Source organism: Desmodus rotundus, chromosome 1, assembly GCF_022682495.2.
Source record: "Desmodus rotundus isolate HL8 chromosome 1, HLdesRot8A.1, whole genome shotgun sequence".
Lineage (NCBI taxonomy): Eukaryota > Metazoa > Chordata > Mammalia > Chiroptera > Phyllostomidae > Desmodus > Desmodus rotundus.
This window is the reverse complement of record NC_071387.1, coordinates 40,253,189-40,270,620: the sequence shown is the minus strand read 5'-3', so window position 1 is coordinate 40,270,620 and position 17,432 is coordinate 40,253,189.

Genomic DNA, 17,432 nt, shown 5'->3' with positions numbered 1-17,432 from the left:
GCCAAACTTTTGGTTTGGCAGCTCCAAATAATCTATCTTCACAAAGCATTTTTAATAGCACTGTGAAAATCTCTTCTCCCTGAGAGTCAAAGTGTCCCGCATAAACAATAGAACAACACGGAGGCCCGGCCTGCTAAACAAACAGCAATGATAAATTCCAATATTTCCCAATGTCACTACTTGCTTAATAGGGTGTAAGCAATCAAAGCGACCTGAAGCTGTTCTCTAATTATTTTCATTAACTGTTCAAATCTGAGTTTTTCATGATGCTGGTTATGAAGAGTAAAAGTAAATCAAGTGACACTACTAATAGTATAATTATTAAATTATACTATTAATAATTTTCAATTAAAAACAAGCTAGAAAATGAACTGCTGGCTCAGCCCCATTGTTCCAGGATATGTCCTCCCTTTTCATTAACACAAGACCCAGTTAAATGAATGAGTGTAATTTGGCTCTTGAACATACGAAAAGGTTTTCCCAGGGCTCAAAAGATTTCTGGTTGGAATCTCTCAATATTGACCAATACTTCCTACCTTTTTGTTCCTTTATCCTCTTTCTCTTGTGTCCTCACCATCTTTTATTTTTGTGTAATGTGGGGCTTTGTAGGAGAAACAAGTTAGGCTGGGAAGGGGGAAGTAATCAGTACCAGCAAAGAAGGCATTCCGGAACTGAAAACTCAGGAATGAATAAGTCCCCTGGCAAGGACAAGTGAATTTGTGACCCAATGTTATTCTTCTACTGTGGAAAGGATAAATGTGGGCAGAACACAGAGAGAAAGGTTATCTAGCACCCACTGGCCTTGTGTCTTACAGCGTTTTTGTTGTAGTGTGTACTTGCTTCCTGAATTTCAGCTGAGGGAAAACGTCCATGGAGTTGGTTTATACCAAGGCATGATAACCAATGACTATAGGCTCATTGAAGAATAAACGTCCTCGCCCTGACAGTGTGACTCAGTTGGAGCGTCGTCCCATAAACCAAAGGGTCACAAGTTTGATTTCCAGTTGGGGCACAAGCCTGGGTTGCAGGTTCATCCCCGGTTAGGGGGTGTTCAGGAGGCAACCGATCAGTGTTTCTCTTTCACATCGATCTTTCTCTCTCTCTCTTGCCCCCCCCTCTCCCCCATCTCTAAAATCAATGATCATGTCCTGAGGTGAGGTTAAAAAAAAATAAGAGTTCCATTATATTATGATATCATGCCTAAAACATTTAGAGACCACTGGTGAGATCTCAGTGTTGAGCTTCCATATTATTGCATACTCTAGAAATGCCTGCAAATATATTTTTTTGATTATTGAATAAAATTTTCTATAATTTGCATCATTACTGTAAGATTATGTATATGAAAGAAGAATGGAAAGGCAACTACGAAGGTGATACTGAACGGTTTTTGTTGTTGCAAACAGAGAAAAATCTCTCCTTCCCCCAGTTACTCAACTTTTAACAATTCCATAATAATGATTTCTTTTACAACAAAAAGAACTAGTAAAACAAGTGAGTATGGATGTTTGAAAGATAGAGTCCCAAGTGGAGCTGAGCCACATTAGCCGTCAACGACTGGCAGGGCATCTGGGGCCATACAAACTATAGTAGGCATGCAATAGAGGTTAAAGTGGTAGGAGGCGATAATGCCCTCATCCGTTCTTCTTTCTTTCTCTAAAGAAATTTATGGTGGGAGCAAGACAATTAGAAATCTGGATTGTTGTCTAAATTCTAGTAGGAATTCTCAGTCTGCTCTGTGTGGAGTCACTTGAGCGGTAAAGATACAACGAAACTAAACCTAATACCTTCACAATCCTACTCCACTTAGGTCGGAATGACTATTCAGGGTCAAGAAGTTCTTGAAAAGTGATAACTGGTCTTGGTTGGGCTTTTTCTTCTTTCTACTCTCAGAGAAGGTAACTATATGCCATTATCTCCGCCGTCCCCCTCCACAGCCTAGGCGCCATGGCGTACGTACTTCAGCATATTCTCCAATTAAGCCAGAACTCTACCCAGAATCCTTTAAACTGCCAAACAATTGGAAAACACAAGCTATCCCATCCTAGCCCCCAAATTCTTTCCAAGCCTCATTTCTTCCCCAAGCAGTTCTTTCCTGAAAAAAGGGGGTATGCAGCAGTGAACTATAGGTGTGTATTTTTAACAGTATTCCAAGGGTAGTGTTTTTTCCTACCAAGACGCAAATTTTGATCTTCATGTTTTAATATGTAATTTATCTCACATATTTAGAGATTCTCCATGTTGATGATTAAATAGCAAGTGGTCTATTATACTTATTTGGAAGAGAAAAGAATTTGAATTTAATATTCTAAAAATACAAGCAACTATTTGATCCGTAAGGCAATACAGACCATTGCGTACGTGCACATTTTTAAAAATTCCATCCTTTGAAATCCTAGTTGAAAATGTCAAAGTGGAGCTGCAATGAGCCTCATCGGAACAGGAGAAAGCCCCCAACCTCACTAATAAAACTTTCAGATTTTTTGATTGAATGCCATTTGAAATTACCCTCATCACGTTAACGTGCAGTAGGTAGCATGCAGTCGGGCTGCCTCTCGACATGACCCTATTAGAGATTGCCACTTGTGAGGAAATCTATTCAAAGGCAGAGGCTGTATTAAGCTGGATACCAGGTCAAATGACACTATTTGGGGGAAAAATGGAGAGGTACTTCAGCCTAATGATTTGTGAAAAGTTAAGTAACAACAAATTCCATGAATATGAAATTGTGGAAAGAATGCTCTCATCACTGCTTTTATCCCTCAGCACTCTGTGCAGACGGTAGCCGTGAGGAATTAGAAATAGCACCTGCTGGTGCGCCTGTCTCCCTCTGAAATGATGCTTTTTAAGAATGTAATTTTAGAGCATTTAAGATGGGAAGGAGAAATTTCAGTGTGGGGTTCTTAAAGGTTTTTTTTTTTTTTTTAGTCAGTAAGAGAGGATGGTAGGAAGTGCTATGTGAGTATTCTGACATTTCCTACCTGCTTTTGCTTCCAACAACCTTTGTATATTCATGCAACTGCTGTGGAGAACTTTGACAGTTCTGGCTGGAAGCTGTGGAAATCTCAGGAAAAAGCAAACTCAGTTTCTGCATTAATAACTGGTAGAAATAGATCAGAGATCCTCTCTAATTTATATTTGGTTTTTGGAAGGTTAATTTTTATAAACTTTTTGCTGGACTATAATAAGTATTAATATAACAGTGAAAGATATAATATTATATAATGTATTTTAAAGTATAATATAACAGAAAAGTATGCCTATAATAAATATATGACAAACTGAATTTTCATCCTGAACACACGCCAGTATAAAGCCATAAGATCAAGAAATAGCAACCCAGAAGAAGCTTCTCTCATGCCCCCTTCCAGCCTCTGCTCCCTCCCAAGAATAATCACTTTTTTGTCTTCTAGATTCTTTTTGCCTTTTGTTTACTTACTCAAAGCAGAATCCTACACCTGATGTTATAAGATTCACCCATAATTATCTGCTTTATTTTAATTTATTCATTTGCATTGTTGTATATTTTTTCACTATGTGATTACACAATTTGTCTATTTTTGATGGGTGTTTAGGCTATTGTTTTGGTTCCTACAAGCAGTGTGGCTTTGAACATTCTTGCACGGATCTTCTGAAGTAACATAGACACATGTTTCCGTTGGGTGTACACCAACAAGTGGTCTCCCTGGGTCATAGGGCTCGGAGAAGTTCATCTTGAGTCAATATTGCCAAGCGGATCTCCAGCGTGGTTGCTTGTTACTCTCTGCAGGCAGTGAATGCACGCCCCAGTGGCTTCACATTCTCACCGTACTTGGCAGGCATGTGCAGCTGCTAGGAGTTCCGGAGACTCTCGGGGACAGAGCTGTTTTCTCGTTCATCTCAGCATTCAGAGCACGGAGCCCAGTGACGGCACTTGGTTAGGTTCCCAGATTACTTTCAGCCCTAACAGTAGATGGGTCTGTGAGCAGAGGGACAGCTGAAGCAAAACTGAAGTCTCTGTGGAATCAAGAAGCCAGATCCTGAAGGAAAGGGAGACACTGGCTGCCTGTTACACTTCCTTGCGTTGGTCTTTATGAGGAGCTGCCAGTTCTAGAGGACCATCTATTAGGACACGTCTAGTGAAAACTGATCCAGCTCATAGAAGTTTCCTCTCACTGCCAATATGGGAACAGATTTTCGTTTTATAGTTATTTAATTTTACAGCACCAACCCAGATGTGCCAAAAGGCAATTCTCTTTACTATTCTATATTTGCTCTCAAGTCAACATGCACACCATTGCTGGAAAACTCTCTGTCCCCTTCAGGGAAACTCAGGTAGTTTTGGCTTAAAACCCTGTCTCTTTCATGTAACTATTCAGTTAAACTGAAAATTTGCCCTCTACTTCAGCTTCCCTTCTCCCAAGACATGACCGGTTTTTCCCAGGGGATATTGGAAGAATAGTGTCTGGTTGCTTCCTGGACTGTCTTGGTCACAATAGCTTTCAAGACGGGTGTCTGATCTGCCTGGACTCTAACCGTGGTTCCTGATGTAGCCTCCAGTTACAAGGCCCACAAGCTCCGAATCTTCAGCTCAAACCCGGGATGCTGTCCTTTGAAGCACTTCCCTCCACCATTGCTACACCCTGTGCATTAGGTTGCCCCCAGCCCCATGCATATCTCATGGATTTCCTCATTTAGAGACATGACATTTTCGAAGGGTGAGCTCTGGGAAGCGCAGCACTAACTCCGCTGCTCTGAGATCCCCCCAAGCCCACACTGGATGCCTCTCTCAGTCTGCCCTCCTGTATGTGTCCAAGAAGAGTTTGGGTGTAGAGTTGGTGGAGGTCTCTTAAGACAAGCACCAGCTTCTTTATCCCAGTTTCTCTGTCAGAATCTTCTTTCTTGCCTGCTGGTTGAAAACTTATTTCCTTTTGGGGTGGGGATGTGTAAATTGCTTCACTCACGGTGAATGTTTTTCTGCAATGTGTGGTTTATTTTTTTTAACACGAGCTCTATGTCCTGTCTTCTAAGTTTGGTTATTGATATTTAGATTTGTTTTGGAAATTCTAATGAGCCATGACCCCCTTTTCTATCAGTAAAGCCTGACTCCTGCCCAACTAAGGTATGTATCCCTCAGATTTTATCTTCTGTGGCTTTGAGGACTATAGTTATTTAAGTGACACTTGGCCCTTGCTAGTATCGACCCTTCCTCTGAGTTCAATGCCTCTATAAAGCTATCAGTGGTGGAAATATAAAGCTGCTTGAATGGTGGAAAGATGCTTGAATGGTGGAAATATAGGGATGAGGGCAACTGGAGCACACAGCTTTATATCCATTCACAGCCCCCACTACCTCGTGGAGCTGCCTGCAGTCTGTATATCGGAGGGGATACTCTGGAAAACCAGAGGACTCGTTTGCTCAGGAGGCCTTTCAACTTCACCAAGTAACGATATCACTTTTTATTTTTTTAAGAATGTGAAAATAACAAGCTAAACATTAAGCAAGTTCACTAAAATGTGTGGGCCCCTTTTCAAGAATATGTTATGAAATTTCCATGAAAATTTCCATTTTACAAAGACTTTTTTTTTTTTTTTGCCAGAGCCCCAAATGAGGTATTAATGTTGTGGCAGGATGTCCCAGTTTATGCCTCAGGGAGGTAGTAAGAATATTTAGAATATTTTCTCCACGTTGAAGCAGCAAAACCCAGTTATACCCCGCAAGCTCATCTTAAATGTAGCCCCTTCTTTGTTCACACCCAGGGTCAAGGAGGTTAAGTCAGCCTGGGTTTCCAGGTTTGCTTGGATGTCAGAAGAAATTCTCCTTTGGCAGAGATATGCACCAAAGGGCTAATAAAAAGCATTTTGATTGGCCGCTTTCTCTTGATGTCTTGAAATTTATATTTTATTATGATCAAAGAATGAGAGTATGTCTGCGTATATCAGGCCCAAGGGATGACATTCCTAATTTTGCTGTTTCCTTTATCTTCGCAGTGAATCACATCCACTCAGTAACACACCCTTTGTTTGTACTTCACAAGGGCGAATACCTTCTGATTTGGTGTCACAGTAATTTTCTATAGATATTTACCAGAAATACATTTGCCCCTCAGCCCAAAGCAGTATGTTTATTTACTCACGACTTCTTTCATTCATTATATTTATTTATAACATATTAAATGAGCACAAGAGTATGTGGAAATGAATGAACATGCCCCCTGTGCTGAGTTAAGCTCACTATTCAGCGGTGCAGACAGACCTATAGACACAAAGTACAGTGAAGTGTCACTGGTGTTGGGATAAATGAAGTACAATGAGGCAAAAACATAAGAGTTGTTTTCCATATTGGGTAATGTTCAGATTTTTTCTTAAAAAAATGGCATGAATTGGATTTACAGGCAAATACAATGGAGAGGTTAGTCTCGGTAGGAAGCACAACAGAAGCTGAGCTGTGGAATTATGGAGCCACATAACAACATCTCCAGTGACCCATGAGGATGCTTAGAGTGTGGCGTAGAGGAGCTGATAACTTGAGAAGAACGGCGGAGGTTCCACAAGTCCAGATGGTGGAGTTGGTGTGCCAGGCTGATGAGGTATTTCAGCTTGTAATTTGGTCATGGATATGGGTGGAGGATGTGATCACTTACATGTCTCAGTTGCAATCTCCAAACTGAGAGGCTTAAGCAACACAAATTTATTTCTCTCAATTTTGGAGGCTACAAGTCTAGATGAAGGTATTGGCAGGTTTGGTTTCCTCCGAGATCTCTTCCCTTGATGACCACCGTTTTGCAGGTGACTGCCTACCCTTAGTGTCTTCAGCTGGCCTTTCCTCTGTGTGTGCATCCCTGGTGTTCCTTAGAGTGTCCCTGTGAGTGTCCTAATCTCCTCTTATAAGGACACCAGTCACACTGAGTAAAGACCATTCCTGGAGGCCTCATTTTAACTTAGTTACCCATTTGGAGTAACTGTCTTCAAATGTAGTCACTTTCTAAGGTACTGGGGTTCATGACTTCAACATATAAATTTGGAGGGATACTCACCCCAAAATTTATTATCAGCCCATAAGAGACACTGTTAATTTTTTTCAACATTATAAAAACTTAACATGAGGACTACGTTGGATCTATAGAATTCTGAGGTTGCTAGTTTGGGTGAAAAGAAATAACAGGTGCATTCAATGAGATAAATAATTCAGAAATGAAGCAAGTTTGTTGGGGGGAGGAGGGAACAGGTGATTACTTCATTTCTGACTAGGTGGAATTTCAGGCAGTAAGATTTTTGAGAGAAGTCCAGTATATAGTCGGGGAGGTGAAGACGAAGTTGTGTAATACTTTAGATATTACTTATATTTAATAATTTTCCCTAATAATTTTATTGAGCTTCTTCTGATAAATGATCAGCAAGCAATTTTGCATTGGAATGAAAGGTTTTCTTGAAGGAAGGAGGAAAACCACAAATCTTTATAATATTTAAGGAAATGTTTGCTTCCACTAATTCTTATTGCTTTGGAGAAGCTCTTGAAACTACCTCCCCTCAGTTTCTCATGACATATTTTATCACACACACTGATAATTAAAATATATATCTTTTATTATTGCAGTGAATAATGTTACTGTGTTAGCAGACACTTCATTAGAATGAATGAAACTAACCCACAATGATGGGGAATTTCAGTATCGGAGAAGTTCCTAAAATTTGACAAGCAAAACCTTTTGAAATAGCAAACGTTACCAAAAAGGCCTGACTACTTGTCACAGATGGATGCCTTCCCAAAGGTGACTTTGGTAAACAAAGCCGCCTTTGAACTACAAGACAGAACAAGTGTCAGAGAAACAATATTATTTTCAAGGGAAAGGTGTGTGATGGGCAGAAAGTTTCAATTTTGTTGAAGGGCAACACCGATATTATTTTGTGATAAGTAATAATTGTAGGTAAATGCGTAAACTGTTACAGAATGTCACAATATAATTTTTATATAAATAAACCAATGTCTTATTTGTTATATTTCTCCCAGCTAGTTCATATACTTCAGAATAATTAATGGTTACCAACCAGGGCAATTTGCCTCCTCCCCTCAGGGAGTATCTGGAGATATGGCAATATCTGGAGATTTTTTTTGTTCCAACATGGGGGGAGATGGGAGGTTTGGGGGTGATTGTTTCTGGCGTCTAGTAGGTAGAGGCGACGGATGCTGCTTAACATCTGGCGGTGCCCTGGCAGCAGCCCTACTAGAAAGAATTATCCAGCTGAGATGTCAGTAGTGCAGAGGCTGAGAAATCCTGGGTTCATAACAAAACAATGGCATTTGCCTTGAAAAGTGAAGAACCAGTCCTCTGAGTTGACTTTCAAGTTTGGGTCAAATTCCTCTCTGAGGAAGTCAGTCCCTGCTGCAGTGAGGGTGGTGCGGGTGCGTATGGTGGGTGCCCGTGTTGGCTCGCTTGTTTGTAACCTGGGTTATTGTTGTTTTGAATTAACTGCATTTCATAACTTACACATCTGGGCTTAGATGCACTTAAGCTATATCAGCACTTTATTTTTAATTGTATTTTTGCACATATGTACATTTAAACAATGAGATTGTAACAAATCCTAAAACCCACTATGGTTCTTAGAATGGAAATTCAGAACTCCACTGAAACTGAATGCCCGTATAAATTATTGAGTCTTGAATGACTACGTAGACCTAGTGTCTATAAACTCAGTCTCTTTCTCTTTTTTTAATAGGACGCATAAATGGGGTACATTTATAAATTGCATTATTATCTATAAATCATTTTTATACATTTTCCATTTAATGCATATAAATCCAGTGTCAGTTAGTATTATCAATACCTTTTTAAAAATGAAAAGAATGGCTCGTAGACAAGAAAAACTTGCCTAGCTATTCAGGTCATATTAACTTTAAAATAAAATCAAAGTCATTTATTTATTGGAATTCAACACATATGTATTAGGCTCCCACAGTGTGCCAGGTACTGTGATGAAATACTGTGCTAGGTTCTGAAGACACAGCCACAGTCCCATGAGAAAAACTTTGGCATTTTAGGATTAGAATTTGGGTTCTTTGAGGAATCCCAGAACCAGAAAAAGATTTATATTTAATATGATATTAACAGCATAATACTATTCACTCTCACAGAGTTTAAGAGGTAGAAATAGCCATGGGGCACAGCAGACAATTAATTAAAGTATATCCTTAAAGTATAAGAAGTTACAAAATTCTGAATTCAAATGTCATATTTTTATACCTAATTATCTCTTTTTCTGACTCCACTGGCTGGGGATTATGGATCAACAACAGAGACAGTTATATTTATAATCATATACATCTAAAGAATTATAACTTATCTGACCTTGAAAGACCTTTGAAATACACTATTTCATATTCCTCTGGGTCAGAGGGACCAAGCCACTCCTCAAGCCAGAGCCAATGACTAGGAGAGTGAAAACACAAAATAAAACAAAGTGTCCTGACTCCCAGATAGGTTGACTTTTCTACCAAATTTCTTATCTGCCTGTCCCACAGAGCTGCATGTCTGATGGCAAGTAGGGTGACCAAAACTGAGACTCTCCCAGCTGTCAGGGACTCTCAGTTTCAGCACCCTATGTCTCATGGTGGGGACTCTGCAGCCCCAGCAAACGGGGCAACTAGTCTCCCTAAATTGACAAGATGCGTAGACGGATTTGTTACGGGGGTTCCTTCCTGCGAGTATCGCCTTATGGTACTTCAGCTTGCTCAGGTATTTTCTGTGTGACCGTCGATGGCCAGGAATGGAAATATGCCCACGGTCAGAGTTTTGTAAGATATGAGAAAGTAACACAAGGAGTCATGGCTGTAAATAGTAGGAGATATTGCAACATCTCACTTATATTTGAGATATGTTTTCAGTGACGGATAAAGGTCATTTACTAAACACGTCCCAATAATACCAGAAACAAGATCCCAGTCTATTCTTAAGCATAAGTCTTTGAGATAATTGGACCTATTTATGAAGAGAATTAGAATTAGCTGCCGAACTTTATAAAATTCCACTTTAAGTCTCTAAGTACCTAGAAGAGAGACATGTTTTCATTAAAATTAAAATGTGAAAAATTTCCTTCTTGATTTAAAATAGTAATATTGAAAGTATTTACCTGAGAATCCTAAGAATTTTCACCTCACAATCAGGTACCGCTTTGTACAGAAGAGAGTGGCTGCAATACAAAAGTCTGGCAATAACAATTGTTGGTGGGGAATTGGAGAAATTTGAACTCTCATGGATTGCTGCTAGGAAAGTGAAATGGTGCGGCCATTTTGCAAAATACTTTGGAAGTTTCTTAAAATGCTACACAGAGATATTTCATGTCACCTCAGCAATGTGCTCCTGGGTATCTACCCAAGAGAAATAAAAATTCATATTTACACAAAGACTTGCATGTGAATGTTCATAGCAACATTGTTCATAACAGCTAGAAAGTAGAAGCAACTCAAATGTTCATTGACTGGTGAGTGGATGAACAAAATGTGACCCATCTATACAATATAATACTATTTGCAATAAGAAGGAACAGAATACTGATACATGCTACAGTCTTCTCAAACCAGAAAAAGCTTTATTCTCAGTGAGGGAAGCCAGAGACAAGAGATCACATAGAGCATGACCTCATTTATATCAAATGTCCCCAAAAGGCATTTCTAGAAAAAACAAAAGGTAGATTAGTTATTGCCTGAGGCTGGAGGCGTGAATGAGGAGTGACTGCAAGAGGCTACAAGGTCTCTTTCTGGGGTGATAAAAATCTTCTAAAATTAAATTGTGGTGATGGTTGCACAACTCTGTAAATTTGTTAAAAATTGTTAAATTGTGTATGTAAAACTGGCAAATTTTATGATATGGAACAAAACAATATACCTTAATACAGCTATTTTTAAAAAAGGAAGTATGTTCACTTCAAATCACTTCCCTTGAAACAACATAGAACCAAAAAGGACAACATAGCTTAAAAAACCAAGATAATTTGATGTTGTATGTGGAGGGAAGTCGTGAAGTCCGTATTTCTTTTGTCGCGGTTGTTATTTTGCAGAAAGAATCAAACCTGTGCTAACTGACCTCCTCTGCCCGCGCACATTGAGCGGCATAAATCCCTATTTCTCAGTCTCGCTCTCTTTAGTTCCCTCCCTCTGCCTCATCACCTGGTAACCATTTGGTGGCATTTAGAGCAAGGGTGCAAATGCATTTTCTTTATGGATGTTTGAACAGAGTTTGGGCCTAGCACAATGAGAGGAAAAAATGGAAGGAAATCCTTGTAATAAGATTCATGGACTCTTATTATCCAGAAATAATGACATTGCCCGTCCTTTCCTCCCTCCGCTGAAATCACCTGCACCGAGGGAGAGCGAGGGTGGATTTACAGTCAGACTCACCAGCAGAACAGAACTGGGCTGTCCCAGCCCACCTGCCACAGGCAGAGTGTAGGCAGAAGAGAGAAGAGATTTGTAGTAGGCAGTTGAAAAGGGCAAGAGAGAGGCCAACTGATTTAAACTCTTTTTGTGAGCTTTTTAAAGATGCCTGTCTGCTTACTCCTTCTCATTGAAGTTCAGAGACCAATCTGGCCCCCTCCCAGGCTTTTCCTTCTCTGCCCCTGCCACCGTGGCCCTGACCCACACCCTGGCTCGTTTTCCATTGCAATACCTGCAAGTCAGCCCTTTGCACAAGTTAGGGATCAAACCAGACCTGGCAAATGGAATATATAGGTTATTTACAGATTGTTGCTGAGCAAATTTAATCACTGGCCGGCTGTAACTCTATCATCATTTCCCTTGACGAGAACATCACAGACTTAAATTTTGCAAAGGAGGGAGAAGTGGCCATAATCCAACTATAACAGTAACAGCCAATTCTGCTGTGATGGGAAGAGCGCTGTATTAGTGCCAATACATTAACCAACTTTCCAATTGCAGCGGGGAAACCGATTGTCATTACAATTCCCACAGCACTTCTCCGTGGAGGTAACAGAACTGCTTGAATGAGCCTTCATTTCCAGCTCTGCTGGACTGTGTGTGTGTGTGTGACAGAGAGAGAGAGAGAGAGAAAGGGAGAGTCACTGATTAAAACTCGAGAGTGGGCGTGGAGGGCTAGGCATTTCTGAATCATTCTTTTGCCACTAGTTGCATGATGCTGGGCAAGTCAGTCAGCTACTATAAAACTTGGACTGTATTTGAAAAATAAGAATAATAAAAATAATAATACCCACTAGTGTATTAAATAGGGACACAGATTCTTTAACACTCCTATCAGGAGATGAAACCTGTGTCCCCTCTCCTTGAGTCTAAGTGGGTGCTGTGCCTGCTCTGATTTATAGAATATGGCAGAAGTGACACTGTGGCAATTTCTGGGCACAAGCCTAAAAAGGCTAGCAGCATCTACTTGCTGGCTTGCTGGGGGTCCTAAGGTGCTATTTTAGAAGCCTGACCATGCTAAAGTACCAAGCTGGAGAGGCCATATGTCAGCGTTTCAACCAACTGTCCCAGGAGAGCTCTTGCTTCCAGCCATCCCAGGGCATGAGGCATGTGAAGAAGGCCATCTTGGAGTCTCCAAATAAGCCTGCCCACCAGCCACACAACCCACAGGACCTCAGCTGATCGCACAAGAAGCAGGAGAATTGCCCTGCTGAGCCCTGTTCAGATCCATTGGCCACATATTCATGAGGTGTATTAAATTAGTTGCTGTGTTAAGCTGCTAAATTTTGGGATAATTTCAACAAATAACCATAACACCAACCATGAAACTGTTGAAAAGATTAAGCAGAATAATAAAATTGTTCATTGAAAAATATTTTTAGTGCTATTTTAGTAATGATGATAATACTGAAAAAAGGAACATATTCCAGCTCTGCCTAATATTATAAAAAACTGACCTTTTAAAAAATAGTTTAGAGAGCTAAAATCCTTCCTGACCTATAGGTTTTATCTTGAACAACAGATGAGATGAGGACTTGCCTGGAGTAACTGGAGAGTCACACACATCAGGACAAAGTAAGCATCTGGAGAGTACCTTTAACATACCAGGTGCCACATACACATTTTCTCATTTAATCCTTATAGCAGCCTGATGAGGTGACTACTATGGGTTCATGTCTTACAATAGGCTCAGGAAAGTTGAGTAACTTGGCCAAAGTTCCACAGCTAGGAAGTGACAGAGCCAAAATCTGAACTCACGGCTGTCTGCCGCCAAGGCAGAGAAATAGCATAAATTGAGTTGAGTCTTGGAGGCTACATACGTGTGGAATGAAAGAGAGGAAATCCTGGAGGCATAGTAAGGATGTCTGCACTGGGGATGGTGAGAAGATGAACGGCCGTTGTTTCTGAAGACAGGGGAGAACGAGCTCCAATCAGTGGAATCTTGTTTTCCGGACTTGCATTGATCTCGAGGTCCCCACTTCCCATCCACAAGTCGGCCCTGATGAAGAAGAGTGTGGAAATGGGCCTGGGGAGACAGGCTGGGTGTTAGAAGTCAGGGTGAGGAGGATTGAAAGCTCCAGTGTGGCTTCAGGACTCACTGTTTCTGTTGAAGTCCTACTTTCATCTCCTCTCTTGGCTTTTGGCAAAGCCAACACTAGCAGCGAACAAAGGCTGCTTCCTTCAGTGCCTGAGGGACAGAGCCAGTATCAAAGTTGATGAAGAAACAGGTTGGACTTGTGAGGGTATCTCCTGAATTTCTTCATAGCCTATGACCTAAAATAACCCCCAGATTGAAACTTCTGGCCCATCCTTGTCTTCAGTCCTGGGTGAACAGCAAGACTTCCTGCTGGAGCAGCCTCTCGCAGCTCTGAATTGGGCCCATGCAGTGGGAGGTGTGTGGCTGATGAGGAGAGAATTCCAGGCTCAGGAGCACACCTGCTTACCTCCTGGAACACAGAGCTTCAAGCTGCCCTTGGTTCCTCAAATTGCTTACCTCATCCCTGATGCTCTGACTTGCCACCTTCCCCAAGTACCTGATCTTTGAAAATAGACTCTTGTTGATCTCATCAAATTTTCTTCTCTCCCCTCACTGTCACAAACATGCAAAAAGTAGAAAATACTTGTGCTAGCTCCTCCCTAGTCTTCAGCTTTGGAGCAGTAACTGGCTAACAGCAGCTAAAATGAACGCACAAACAATTCTGAGCAACTGTGTCAACAACAACAACCAGAAAGGAAGGAAGGAAGGAAGGAAGGAAGGAAGACAGACAGGCTAATTGGATTTAATAGCTACTTTCTTAACTTTTTTTTAATCTGAAGACTCTCCTTGTAGGATATCAAAAGAGCCATTTGAAGGAGATGATCTCTGCAATGCTTGTCATCTTGTGTTTGTTGGAGAAATAAATCTACAACACAAAACATTGTTGTTAGTGAAATAACACAAGTATTACAAAGTAAAAATTAGATCTGGACATAAAACCCATTTAAAAGAATGATCATTCAATAGCTCTTGAAAGCAAGCAAGTGGCTACTTCATGTGCGGCATGATGGGAAAACTCATTTGATGGGAGTGAAGACTTGGGTGAAATATCTGGGCTCTGCTTTCTTTTCTGAAATTTTGCTGAAGGTTTCACTCTAGGTTCTACAGTATCTAGTCATGTGTCTGTAACTTATTTCCATAGAGAAGAAAGCCCTTACACTTACTATCTTTTCCCTAATCCATTGAGCTTACTCAGAGTGTTCATTCTCAGCAACAAAAGTCAGCCTATTTGCCTGGTTTTTCCATTTTAGTTGCTCTCCCCCATAAATTCATTTTGCTACTTCCAGAATTATATAATGAAAAGATACAGGTACCACAAGTTCACTTTATACCCATTTTGGGTATATGAGTGAGATTTCTTGGGCCATATTATTATTTTTTTCCTTTCCTCCCAGAATAGCTTTTTGGTGGCAGAAAGGAGATGTAGGGATATTATGATACTATGATGTTTTAAAAATATTTATAGAATTAAATGTGCTCCTTTCTGTAGTTTCTGCTAATGAGGTTTCATTGTGGTCATGGCTGATGTAATGTTTGGGAGAAAGAGTCTGTGACCGACATTCACCCTGTTATCCTTACCTGAAAATACCCGGTTCATAGAATTTTAGAGGTTCCTTTCCAAATCACCAGTCCTCAGTATTACCTAAGAATTATATAGAGGACTAGCATTTATTACATATTTATTTACTAAATTCTAGCAATTCTACGAGGTTTTCATGCATTGATAACTTATTCCTCAGAGCAATCCTATGAGAGAGCTGTTATTAGCATGCCATTTTTTTCAGATGTGACACTGAGGAACAATATGGCTAAATAACTATATCAAGGTCAGGAACTACTGGAATATGGGACCAAGACTTGATGCTAGGCATTCTGGAATCTGTGTCTTGATCTGCCTTAATCACTGTCTTGTTTTCCTTCAAGAACTCAGAAGGAGGAGCCAGCTGTGTTCATCAGATTCTGCCACGGCCAAGCACTCATCTTTGTGTCTGTGCCTTGCTTTATCCAAATTTGGCCCTTGTAGTTCCTGTTATTCGCTCTAAGTGCTGAGAAGTTGCATTAGGGCTAGATTTACATATGTGGAGGTGGCATCATTCCAGAAACCTTCAGTATCTTGTGTCGTGGTAGAGCGAGCCACACTTCTGGGTTTGGGGAGGCCTGCACTGATGGCAGACCCATGCCTTTTGTTCTTGAAAAATAACAAGATAATACTGTCACCGACCATGAAAAAATAAGCATTATTTTGTTAGACTTGCAATACTTTATCTCCCCAATTGCTTTAGACAATAAGCATCTTATTGTCCTTAGTCTATTGCTTTTCACATTCTGTTTTCCCAAGTGCAATACATATTCTCATTCTGCTGGATTCCTCCATATGAATCAGGAATGAGTTATTCTTTCATGAACAAATGAAAAAAAAGATATAATAGACAAGAAAGAACAGAGATAACTTGCCTGTTTGCCCCAATGAACCTCCTTTGGACATCATTTCAGAACTTTGGCTAGGGCAGTGGAAAAAATAAATGAAAACATGAGAGTTTGAGTCATCCTTCTAAGTAAATAATCGTTCCCATTTTTTTATTTTAATCAATCTGTCAGCAAAAAGTCTCCCTTGACCCAGAAATGAAGAATTATATTAGTGATCAGTAAATGCATCACATTCAGGAGGAAAAAATGACATAATGTGCCAGAGAGAACAAAAGTCATCTGAAAATCTAAAGGGGGGTTGGTCAAGGAACTGACTGATTTCATGTGGCCAACATCTCATTCCACCGGCTGAGTCACACGCTCTCCTGGTGGGTGTCAGTGCTGAAAAGACAAGCTTTTCTTAGTGCAAGTATTTCAGAGCCCCATGAACAAAAAAGCCAAGATATTTTTCTACGGTGTTGAGCCCTGTCTAGATTTTGAAATGGTTGTTTAATATTATTTAATAAAGGATGATATCAGAGAACAAAATATGGATTGCTCTTCCATTTTTAGCATTGACAAAGAAAGGACGACTGAACCATATATGCTTACGGGCTCTAGATATAGGGAGACCATGGACTTTGAATAGAAGAGCAAAACTTCCAGGTGTCTGTGTTGTGGGAACAATGATTCGTACCTACATTTGGAAGGTACCTGTCCCTCCAAGAAGACTTGTCGAGGGGCTTATTTGTGGCATTATTTAACTTGTGAAGACAAGGAAAGGAGTGTGACTTTTGAACATACAAGCACTGGTGTTTGGCTGTGATTATACGCTGAGCTCTGCTACTTTCTGTGTTCTTGGATTACTCGGTAAACTCTTTGAGTTTCTTTGTCATTAAAATGGGTATGTTAATATTAATTCATAGGATTGTTGGAAGGGTAAAATAAGCTAGTAAAGTACCTGTCTGTTACATAGCAAGCACTCACTGTTAGTGACAATAATTATTACCATCATCCTGTTACTGTTTCTTACCTGAGAGTCCCCCACTCAAAGATGTCATGCAAGAGCACGGGCAGTTCAGAAGTAACCGCCATTGTCCATCATGTTTTTGCTTTACTTTGCTCTTTTCTGCATGATTTCTCCTCCGTTCCATGATTATGCTCTGTGTCCAGGTCTAGGGCTATTGTAACCCCAGCTGTGAATCTTTGCCAAGGCCTCAGACTTCTCAGAGCCTCAGCTGGCTCATCTGTAACACTTACCCAATGTCCATTCTCAACACATTTAAAAAGGGCTCATATCTTTTTTTTTTTTTCCATCAGCAACTCCAGCACAATTTTTCTGAAAGGGAGGCAGAATAAATCTACCCAGAGGACCATGCATGAAGTGTGGGGGTTACTGAGGAGGCCCCCAAAGTCACTGACCCCATTCCACATTTCGAGTGGCCCAGCAGAATGAGGGTTGGGCTGATCAAATGTGAAGAGGGAGAAAGGGATGCAGGGTGAAGGAAATACAGGCTTAGGCCCATATCTTTGCCTACAGGAAGGAAAAGGGAGGGCGGGAGACTCTCCCCGCACA